This window comes from Meleagris gallopavo, chromosome 1, assembly GCF_905368555.1.
Source record: "Meleagris gallopavo chromosome 1, MGAL_WU_HG_1.1, whole genome shotgun sequence".
Lineage (NCBI taxonomy): Eukaryota > Metazoa > Chordata > Aves > Galliformes > Phasianidae > Meleagris > Meleagris gallopavo.
Genome location: NC_139404.1, coordinates 25,209,054 through 25,219,447, shown reverse-complemented (window position 1 = coordinate 25,219,447; position 10,394 = coordinate 25,209,054).

Here is a 10,394-nt window from a genome sequence, read left to right as displayed (position 1 = left end):
TCTTCCTCTTCTATCTCCTACTGCTTATAATAAGATCAAGTCAATAACAGCCTGTCTCAGTAGATCTACTTTCGACACTGTCTTCCCTTTTTTCCCTTTGTCCCCTTTCTTTTTAAAGCTGAAAAGCTGTAAGTTGTTTTGTTTTGTATTTTAAATAAACTCTTTCAGCAAATCAAAATAAGGTATAGCTACTGAATGCTGCCAACTTTGTAATAAGATTTAGTGGCTTTCTAGAGAGCTACTTGCAGTTCTGATAATAATTTTCTTTAAGTGTTCCACTTTAGAAAATGTCTTCTTTGTTACTGAAGTTGCCATATGTACATATGGGCATTTTTTCCTGAAAATATTCCTGGGATTTTATTACCATTAATCTTTTCTGAGGGTGTATATAATTTATCTCACAAGCCATCAGAATTCCCAGAGGGTAAATTACTCTAGAGGTCTCTGTGCCCTCATACTGTATCAAATTGACCTGCTTCTTGTTTGCCATTTTTGTGTACTACATTGCTTATTTAACAAGAAACAGAATGATTGTGATTCTGAGAAGGTCCTTTGATAGTAGTTTTGACACTCTGCCTGAATAATGACCCTCATTATGGAGCCCATGACAGGCTCTGAAAGTACTGATTTATGAATACATCACAGGTTCAGCATTAGAGCTCCCTCTACTCACTCCCGATATAGGACTAGATATAGATACAGCCTTTTGAAATACAGTGAAGATGAGATAATTGCATGATTATGACCATTCAAACAACCTATTTTTCTGAATTAACAAAGCCCTGTCAGTTAATTTTGATTGTCTCCTAAGTTATTAGAAACCTTTGATAAAATGTTTGTTGGGAAAATCTATTTCATGTAGGGTTTCCAGCCATGTCTTAAAGGACAATAAGGCTGAAGTTACACATAGTCTTCTTGCTGGAAATGCTTTTCTACAGCAAACATTCATTAACAGTTGATATGATAATAGATTGTTAGAAGCAAGCTTAGCTAAGAGCTAGAAGTCTGTGTCCTTGCTAAAACAAATTACAAGACACTTTGTAAACACATTTTTGTGAGGACTCTTGTTGATTTATTGTTTCTTCCATAGCAGTTATTTAAATAAATGTAGCTAATTTAGTTCGTTTGCTGCACTGTATAATTTTGTTCTTTGTGTGATGAGGTTATATGTAAAAGCCTGAAGGAATCACATCCCCATTAATCTTTTTACAAGTGCAATAAATAAATAAAGAGACATGGTTTAATTCTGCTAGTTAGGAGATTTAAAAAGGCAGTGGTAGCAAACTGATCTCTTTGCACTGTTCTCCAGGTCCTTCTCTTAAACACATAAATAATAGTTCTTTTAGGAAAGTGTTTACATAAACATATAAGTCTATCCATGAAGATATGTATGTAAGTCCAACCTGGAGGTGCTTTTCTGCCCCAAAACAGTGCTCATTCTGGAATGTCTTATCCACCTCAGAAGATAGTGAGTTTCGTGTTGAAATGTGAAAATTGGGCTCCAGGTTGGAAGTGGACTTCAGTCCACCAGTGGAAGGGTAGAGTCAGACAGATTTCCATTTGAGGATACTGATGGAAAGCAAGCAAGGTAGCAATGTAGCATTCGTATGTGATGCATCATACAGTAGATTGGTTAGTGAAGGGCAGTGATCTGTTCTCTGTAACCTTTTTGGTAACTTCAAACCATGTTCAGGGTCCCTTTTACCTAGGTGACACTTGTTCATTTGCATATAAGCATGCTAAACCTGAACTTCAGGAAGTGATTAATTGGAGTGCACTGAACAGAAAATGCAGGCCAAGTTAAGACCAACATTGTGAGTTAACCCTAAAAATGTAAATAACCAGTGGTGGTTAATAATGTTTTGATGAATTCAAGAACACATGCAGCGAGCTATAATGTCTGTCTGGTTTATATGTCTAAACTGGAAATGGATAATGCTTCCTGAGCCTGAACTTTTTGTTTTCTAAAAGAGCCAAAAGATGGTTGATTTTGACAGTCATCTCATCAGAATAAGCAGCAAAGTGGGAATAGCTTATTGTGTCATGAAACAGAGTCTGTCTGTGTTAATAGTAGTGACATTACCAGATTGACCCATATCACAGAATGCCCGATAGATCTCTTGTAATTTCTTGCTGTTTTATTCTTTGTTCTTTCTTTTTTTTTGCTTATGAGAAATTCTGCAAAACAAAAGTTTCTTGGAAGGTATGTCTAATTGCAAATGAAATAGCATTCTAAGTCATTCCAGCATGACTTTGAAAACTGTAATTGAGAACCTCTCTTGTTGTTGACTGCCCATTTCAAGGCCATCAAAATCACAACATTTTTGGAAAACTATGTCTGTTTTTTCAAGCAGTGTCTTACTGTATTCTTTACTACTTGTAGTTGTGTGTGTTGCATAAATTAATCCTGAAAAATCTTTCCTTGATACTTTTATTATCCCGTTCAAATACATTCAAGATAATTGTTGACGTTGTTGCTTTCCTTCTCATCAAAACTAGTACCAGAGTATTGTAGTTCTATAGAAGTATTTCAGAGCATAACAAAACCTCCTAGACTTTAATAACTATACATGACTGATCTGTCCTCTCTGGCAAGGTTAACTGTTTCTCCCAAGGAGTTAAGTGGCATATAAACTATTGTTCACACCATTTGTGCTAACAGCCTAGCATGACCTCAAATGCTGTAGTGGTCATACACGGTATCTTGTACAATACATTTATCAACAAAGGTAAAAGGACCACAGGGGCAGTGCTGACTTTAAGTGTATTAGGGATCTATAAGGATAAATGCCTAACCTCACTCTACAGCAAAAAGTAATTACTGAACCATTGTTTCTATAGTGTTAATATTTTTTCATGGCTCTTTAGAAATATAAGCTATTTAGTTCTTAGGTTGACATCTGTACTGCATTATATTTTATACAATACATGTAGACTAAAGTGTAGAGCAATCATGTAACTGTGAGATCATTTTACTTTTACTAGAAATCATCAACAGAAATAAAGCACAGAAAAGGGAACAGATTGAATTCAGTAGTTATTTTTAATAGATTTAAATGATCTAATTAACAATAGCCTGAACAGCAGAATTTTAGGGCTTTATTTTAAAATTGCATGCCCCATTTACAGTGTGTATAATCTTGCATACTTATTCACACTTAATTTTTTTTCCGTCCATTACCTCTTGGTTGCAACTGACTCCCAGTCCTTGGACTCCCACCCACTTCATAATTAAGTGCCCTACCTGAAGAGAAGGTAAGATCCGCTCAAGTAGAGAGTGACCACCCTTGTACTATTTAAGATAAATGAATTCAGTATGGGAGAAAACAAATTTGTCAAAATTTTCCATTTGAAAATAGTGTTCCAGAAGCCTGCCTAAGGATAGTCAAGACATAGGCATTTATGATTTGCAGGATATTTGAAAGCAGTAATTATTCTTATACTCTTGAATCATGAATAATTATCAGAACAATCCACTGTCACGTGGCAGAGATATTTACAAAGGTCACAGTCCCAAACTCCTTACTTGAGGAAAAGGTCCACTGAAGCGGATAAAAAAATTATAATAAAAATTAAAGAGGAACCTGGCTAATGGGAACTGGAGTCAAATTACTCTATCATCTTTTAAGTCTGTGGGAAATCAAAGCAACTTAGTTAATAGCTAAGAAATATGATTAAAGTTTTTTGCTATTCTATTTCCAGGTGGGGCTAACACTGTGTGCTGCAGAGAGAGGTTTGAGAAGACCCTGGTGGACAATTACTATGTGACTCCACAGCAAAGTTTTGGTCCCAGCAGCAGTTGTTATTTGCATTTGTAGTAATACAGTTTTCTGTTCTCTGCAATGTTTCAACTATTATATTGTCACCACAGAGTGATCTGTTGTTCACCCAAGTTAGCTGAATCCTGCACGTTGCTGGGAAAGCCTCATGACAATAAATCCCCTGGCTTATTTTGGAAAATAGGCATTTTTTTATTGCTTTTATATGTATGACTTGCTATTTACACAGAGTTCCCCTTTTACCACTATAATGCAACAGATGAATGAACTTGCTGAATTTTCCTTGTATGGCAATCCTTCACACATACTTATACGCATCACAACATTTCTCCCATTTATCCACTTCCCAAATTCACTGTGTAATCCACTCTGCCCAAAGAATCCTCCCTGTGTTCCGTCAGGACTCTGCAACGTGTGTCATCTGGTCCCTCTTGGGAATGGATGTGGGGAGCAATATCAATCCCTCAAAAATTAAAAGAAAAAAACTACATATTTCTCATTGTTTTTTATGCCAGTGAAAACATTTTGCTCTTTACCACATGTATATCATAGCATTGACATCTGCCCTCAAGGTGAGGTGTCCTTTTGCTGTACTTCTGTGTATATCAAACATTTCACATTATTGCCAGTTTCTCTCACTTAAGAAAGAATCTTCCTTTAAATGTCTCCTGTCTAACTGACAACAATGCAAATTTATAGGGGCCAGATTCTGAGCCAAGCCTCTCATTTTTGAGTCTTGGAGGCACAACATAGCTCAGTTGGACATTGAACATCTGGAGTGCAGCAGTCATCACTTGCTCTGTTCTTTATGCCAGTATGGCCATATGCCATTATGAAAAGGACATGAATTTAAACTGTCAGAAGGAAATAGATCTGTACCGTGTTTGTGTTATTTTCCCATAATAGATTTAGCATTTGGGTTTTCTGTTGTGGGGTCAGGGGGTTACTTCTTTGTTTGTTTTTTATTTGTTTTGTTTTTAAAGATCATTTCTCAGAAATACATTCTGTGTTATGCAGCAGAAAAAAAACCTTGTCTGGTATTATGATAAACCTGATTCAAAATGGTGTGTGATTTTGTTTAGATGAGAAGTGCACACATGCACAGTGGAGTTATCAATGTAAAATGGTTTGGGGCAAGTAACCTACAAAGCTAGGCAAAAGTAAAATCATAGTATTGAATGGAAGTTAATATTCTCCAATATCTCCTTTAATTTGGAAGCAAAACAGACTACAAAAATACTCCTGTGTGGAGGATCAAAGGCCATCTACATTATTAATTATCAAAAGATACTGCGAGGATCATGAATAAATTTAAGAAATAAAGAGAAAATCTTGATGAATTAAAGTTTAGTCCTTCTCTTGGGACTATGTTTTTGAGCTTTTTCAGGCAAACCATAAGCTATTCCTTATTTTTCTAAGGATTCAAAAGGAATTGAAATTGGACTCTACTTTCATTGGTAGTGTATGATCACAAGTCCAATTACACATATAAGGTCCTGCCTTTCTCTTGTCTGCCTTAGCATTTGAGCTAGTGTTTGCTTACAAGCATGAGATTTGTTTGATAGCTCTATGCTAAACTCTAGAATATATTTCCTCAGTACTGTAGTTCCTTAGGATTTTTCTTTCTTGGCCTCTTCCTTGGCCTTTTGGATGCCTCTAGTGCTAACTTTGCTGTTGGCTGTGAAATTGCCTCTAGGGCTGCTGTAGGGTCAGACAGCTCCTGGTCTGTTTTTTCTTCACAGCTGCCATTGATGGAGAGCTGTTCTTACCTTAGAGAGAGGTGTGATTAAAAAGCCAGGTACTGAACTTCCTAAATTTTCCCAATATGCCTCTGGAACCCCCTTAACCATGTTTTGAAAAAAATCCCATAGCATTCATTAAATAACTGGGGAAATTCTTTTAAGAACTGCTTTTTCTTTTTCTGCACAAAACAACATAAATATCTTCAAAAGGTTCTTTAGAGACAGATTGTACAATACTATTTTTTTCATTTCTTCTCCACATAACTTCTCCCCATGTATACATTATTGTTATTGACAGCAATACTAAAGCCCTTTAAAAAAAAGAAATTAAATAGTGAATCAATAAAGATTAGCTATTTACTGTAGATTATTACTTTATCACTCCCATAATTACAATAATGGTTGCTGATGGAAATTCTATTTATGTGAATCATTTTATACTTGTTATTTATTATTATTAATGTTACCATTATTATCTTCTTACCCTTCAGTTCACAAGATGTATCTTCTCTGTGAATTTTAATTTCAATATCTTGCTATTATACTGTACATAATCCTATCAAAGACTGTCCTTCATGCAACATTTTCAGTGATATATTATCACAGAGACCATTAATGAATGAGCTTCATATCTTACTAATACTGTTTTAGATACTATTTTTATTAATTTTCTAAGCTGTAATTCTTCATATGGTACCTATGTCTGTCTTCTATTAAAGTTGTGTTTTTGATTTTAACATGAGGATTTCAAAGGGAGACATTAACTTTGTCTTTAAAAATACATTTCAGTTCATAGATTCTAAATGATGATATTATAATACCTCTGCTTTGTTCTTTCAGACTTTTTATAAATTCGTAGTCATATTTTCCCCTAGTTTTTACAAGCAGTATTCTGTTAACAAACAATTTTTTTTACAAATATTTTTCTTCTCATAGTATGCCATAAGGATTTAAAAAACATACAATCAAGGCACTTGGCATTGTTCTTCTGAGATACAAATTATTGTAATGAATGACAAATAAATATTTATCAGTTTCTAAGCATAAGTTACAAGTGAAAACAATAACTGAACGCTACATACTGTAAGTTTCTATTAGCTAATTTTTCAGATAAATGCCAAATTTATTTATAAGGACCACTGCTATGATCAATTTGCTCATTTTGCTGTATCTTTTCTTTATTCGCATGGTTTTCTCATAAGACTACTGGAAGAAATGCTATTACATATCCTGCATATGATATTCAGTTCTTCAAATATTTTAAACGCAATGTCTTAAGAGCACTGCACTCTCAAAGTTGAAAAATGGTATTGGTTTAGAATCACAGTTTAAGGGCAAAACATCTTCACTGGCATTTGAAGTATAGATTTAACTAATCTTGTACTGTTTAACCTTTTTTACTTATACATTCTGATAGTATAGTGTTCGTAGTCAGTACTAAAAGGTCTTTAAAATTGCAGCATATATAGAAAATGTAAATAAGTCTTACAGACTTTCTTAAGATTATTAAATATACATGTACTCTGCAGTGTAGATTAATAGCTGAGGAGTGATGCATCGTTACGGTAACATAAACCTGTGATATATTTAGCATATAGCGTGCCAACCTGCATAAACAAAACATAGCCTTGTGATGGCTTTGTAAAGATATACATCATTAATCTTTATACTGAACATGTTATATTTACCAATTTTTTAAAGTGAAATCAACGACTAATATAAAATTCAAAATCTATGACCAAATAGCAAATTGCTCTTATGGCAAACTGCAGAGAAGTGTATAAATTTTCATTTATACAGTAATACATTAACATGAAAAATCTAGGACCATACAACATTAAAAAGATTCTATTCAACATATCTTATCAAAGCTTTCTTAATTCCTGTGAAAAGGATCTGAATAAATATGAATATTAGCAATTCTTTTCCTGTTAGAACAATATTATAGATATGTGAGATTCATTTTTTTAATATTTGGCTTTTTTCCAAGGGGCACTTCTACAACTTCATAGGTTAAAATGTATCTATTGATTTTTATGTCTGGATTTATTGTGCACATATAAGCATTAGAGTACAACAGCTCATCTGATATCATAAGCATAACAGTGTGATTTACAAAAGCCGAAGGATTTTACATAAAGGGAAGGTGTACACAGATGGACCAGTTCATCACAGCATTTAAGCACATACCTAAATGTAAGCATAAACAGCGCTGTATTTAAAGCAAATCAAGTGCTTGAGTCCTGGATGAACTGAGGCTTAGATTATTTTGGAATCCTTTTTTTTAGTGTTTAGCTTACAATTTGGCCCAGCCCAAATCCATTCCTAATGGATTTTTTCTCCTTACAGAATATGTATCTCTAGTCTTTGTGCCTTAGTATGACTGATTTAACTGAGGCTTGTCATGCTGATGAGATAGGGACATTGCATCTTCATTTAGATAGTGACTTGGCAAAGCATTGAAATCTGTGTTTTACTTCTGGAAACTGTAGAAAATCAGCCCTATAGAAGCTAACAGGGTTAAACATTCTTAAAGTTAAGCATACACTTACATGTTTTGCTGGACTGAGGCCAAGGGTACCAGGTTCAGAAAAACATTTAAGTGCATGCTTACATCCCTTTGATGTTAATGGGATTTAAGCTTGAAGATTTACATATATGCGACAGTGATTTGCTGAATGAAGATATAGTGTTGACTTGAGGGCTCAGACTGGAACATTCAAAGTGGGCCCATCTCTTGGTGATTTCCAACATATCTAGGGGAATTGGAATGCCTAGAAATGTTCGAAAACATTGTACAGTATGGAACATAATGCGTAGTACTTATCACAGCTGTGGTGCGACTCTAATACCACAGCATTTGGCAGGAGGAAGCTGACTCAAACTGAGTCCTTTAGGACTGTGCTCCATGCATGGGTGGGACTTCCAGGTCTGATTTCATGTGCTAAGAGGCAGCATCATTCCAGATCCAGTACATGGACCCTGTTTTCACTGTCTCAAAGTTAGGTTTCTAATCTAATCCTCTTTCTTTCCTTACTGGTTGCTGGGGGTTTGTCTTTTCCTAAAACAGTTGTCAAAGTGTCAAGTGTCAGAGTGGAATTGCTCTCTCTGTGAAGGTATATACTTCCTTTGGTGGATTGCAAAGAGAGCCCAAATTAGATGCATGTGTTTTAGACAGATGGATCCAGCTGATGTAAATTGTACCCTCAGTAACTAACCTTACCTCTGAAATCCAATTCGAGTGCTGTCGCTTCTTCTTTTTCTTTTTTTTTCTTCAGGAGAACATTAAAATTACATTTGAGTGTCCACAAGGGGCTTTGTAACAAACACTGCAGATTAGCATCTACTCTGAATATACAGTGTTCATACACTCTGAGTATACAGTAGTTACAGTATCTGAAATATGCTTCTATTGGGGTCCCACATGAACAATTACCCTGGACAATATTTACTAAATATGTCATTTTTCACCAAAAGACTTTTTTCTTTTTTTTCCTTTTTGTTTTTAAGAAATCTCAGAGTGTTGGTCTGAGAGAAATGGCAGCTTTCTTTTCTGTGCTTACGGAGTAAAATTATGTCTGTCAGAGATGAAAATACCATAATTATGTCTTCTTATAATTTATTCATTACTTTATGGATCTAAAGCCTTCCAAGGAATGTCACAATTCTACTGAAAATTCTTGAATGCAGCATTTAGTAACTTGATTTCTGATGTAGCTGACAGATTCAGATAAACACAGTTAGTGAATACATAGGTGGTATTTGTTCCTCTTCCACTAGTGATGGTGGGGTTTTCTTGAGGCTGGGAAATAGCTTTAAACTGTAATGGCAGTTGAGCAGTAGCTATAGACTCAGTGAAGTTTTAACACTTCAATAGGGGGCTCTGCAGCAGTCTGCAGTGCAAGTATCCAGTATGGGAGTGTATAAGTATTAGCATTGCCCTTGACAATATCTGTACTGTACTTGACCTCAGGATACTCCCAATGTATGTAAAATATTCATATCTCCCTCGATATGTTTTAGTTTTCCTTTCCATTGCCACTCTACTGTCCTTTTTCTCTCTCATTCTTTGGTGGAGTGAACTAACAGCGACTGGAGTTATAGCTTAAATCACTGCTGAGATTCTTCCTGTCGACTGCCTAATGTGAAGGAGTTCTGTTTTGTTCTGATTGTGTATATTTAGCAATTTCCATAGTAGGCTTTATTCTCGTTAAATTGTCTCTTCTATTAAGAAAGCAGAGGAAGTAGCAGGTCCCTTGTCATTATTCTAAGCCAAAAAGGAGGATTGGCATTTCATGGGTATGAGGTGCTAAGTCTGAGCAGTTGGCTGAAAAAGTTATGCCCTTTTGGAATGACACATGAACACATTATGAAGCCAGGTTTCAGTTTACAGGTCACTATAGTTCTATACCTGAGGAAAACTCGGCTCTTACTGAAATTCTGGCCTGAGAAGATATAGAGTTACTCAGCAGGTGATAAGGAGAAGGATACAGCTGTTATCAGAGTCAAGATTATGAGATAACTTAGCACCACGGCATGGTGAAGGTGGAATGGAGGTTCCCTATACACAAGAGCTCCGCAGTTTCTGTTTTGTTGTTTGTTACCTGCGCACAAAAGAGTCAAATCTCCCTTTGCTGCTTGATCCAGCTCCCATTAAAAGGCAGCACAAATCCTGTTGCCCTGAGCAGAACCGGATCTGTATAGCCAAAATCCTTTTATGTTTCTGAGAGAATAGTGTCCTCTGTGTCATCTCTGTTCAGCTCCAGTCTGGTTTGTAACTTCCATTTTCCCCATTTGAGTTCGGTGTGGCATGAAATTCGATTGTGCCAGGTGTTTCAGTGATGTTTTACTGATGTGGTATTCCCCTTGAAAT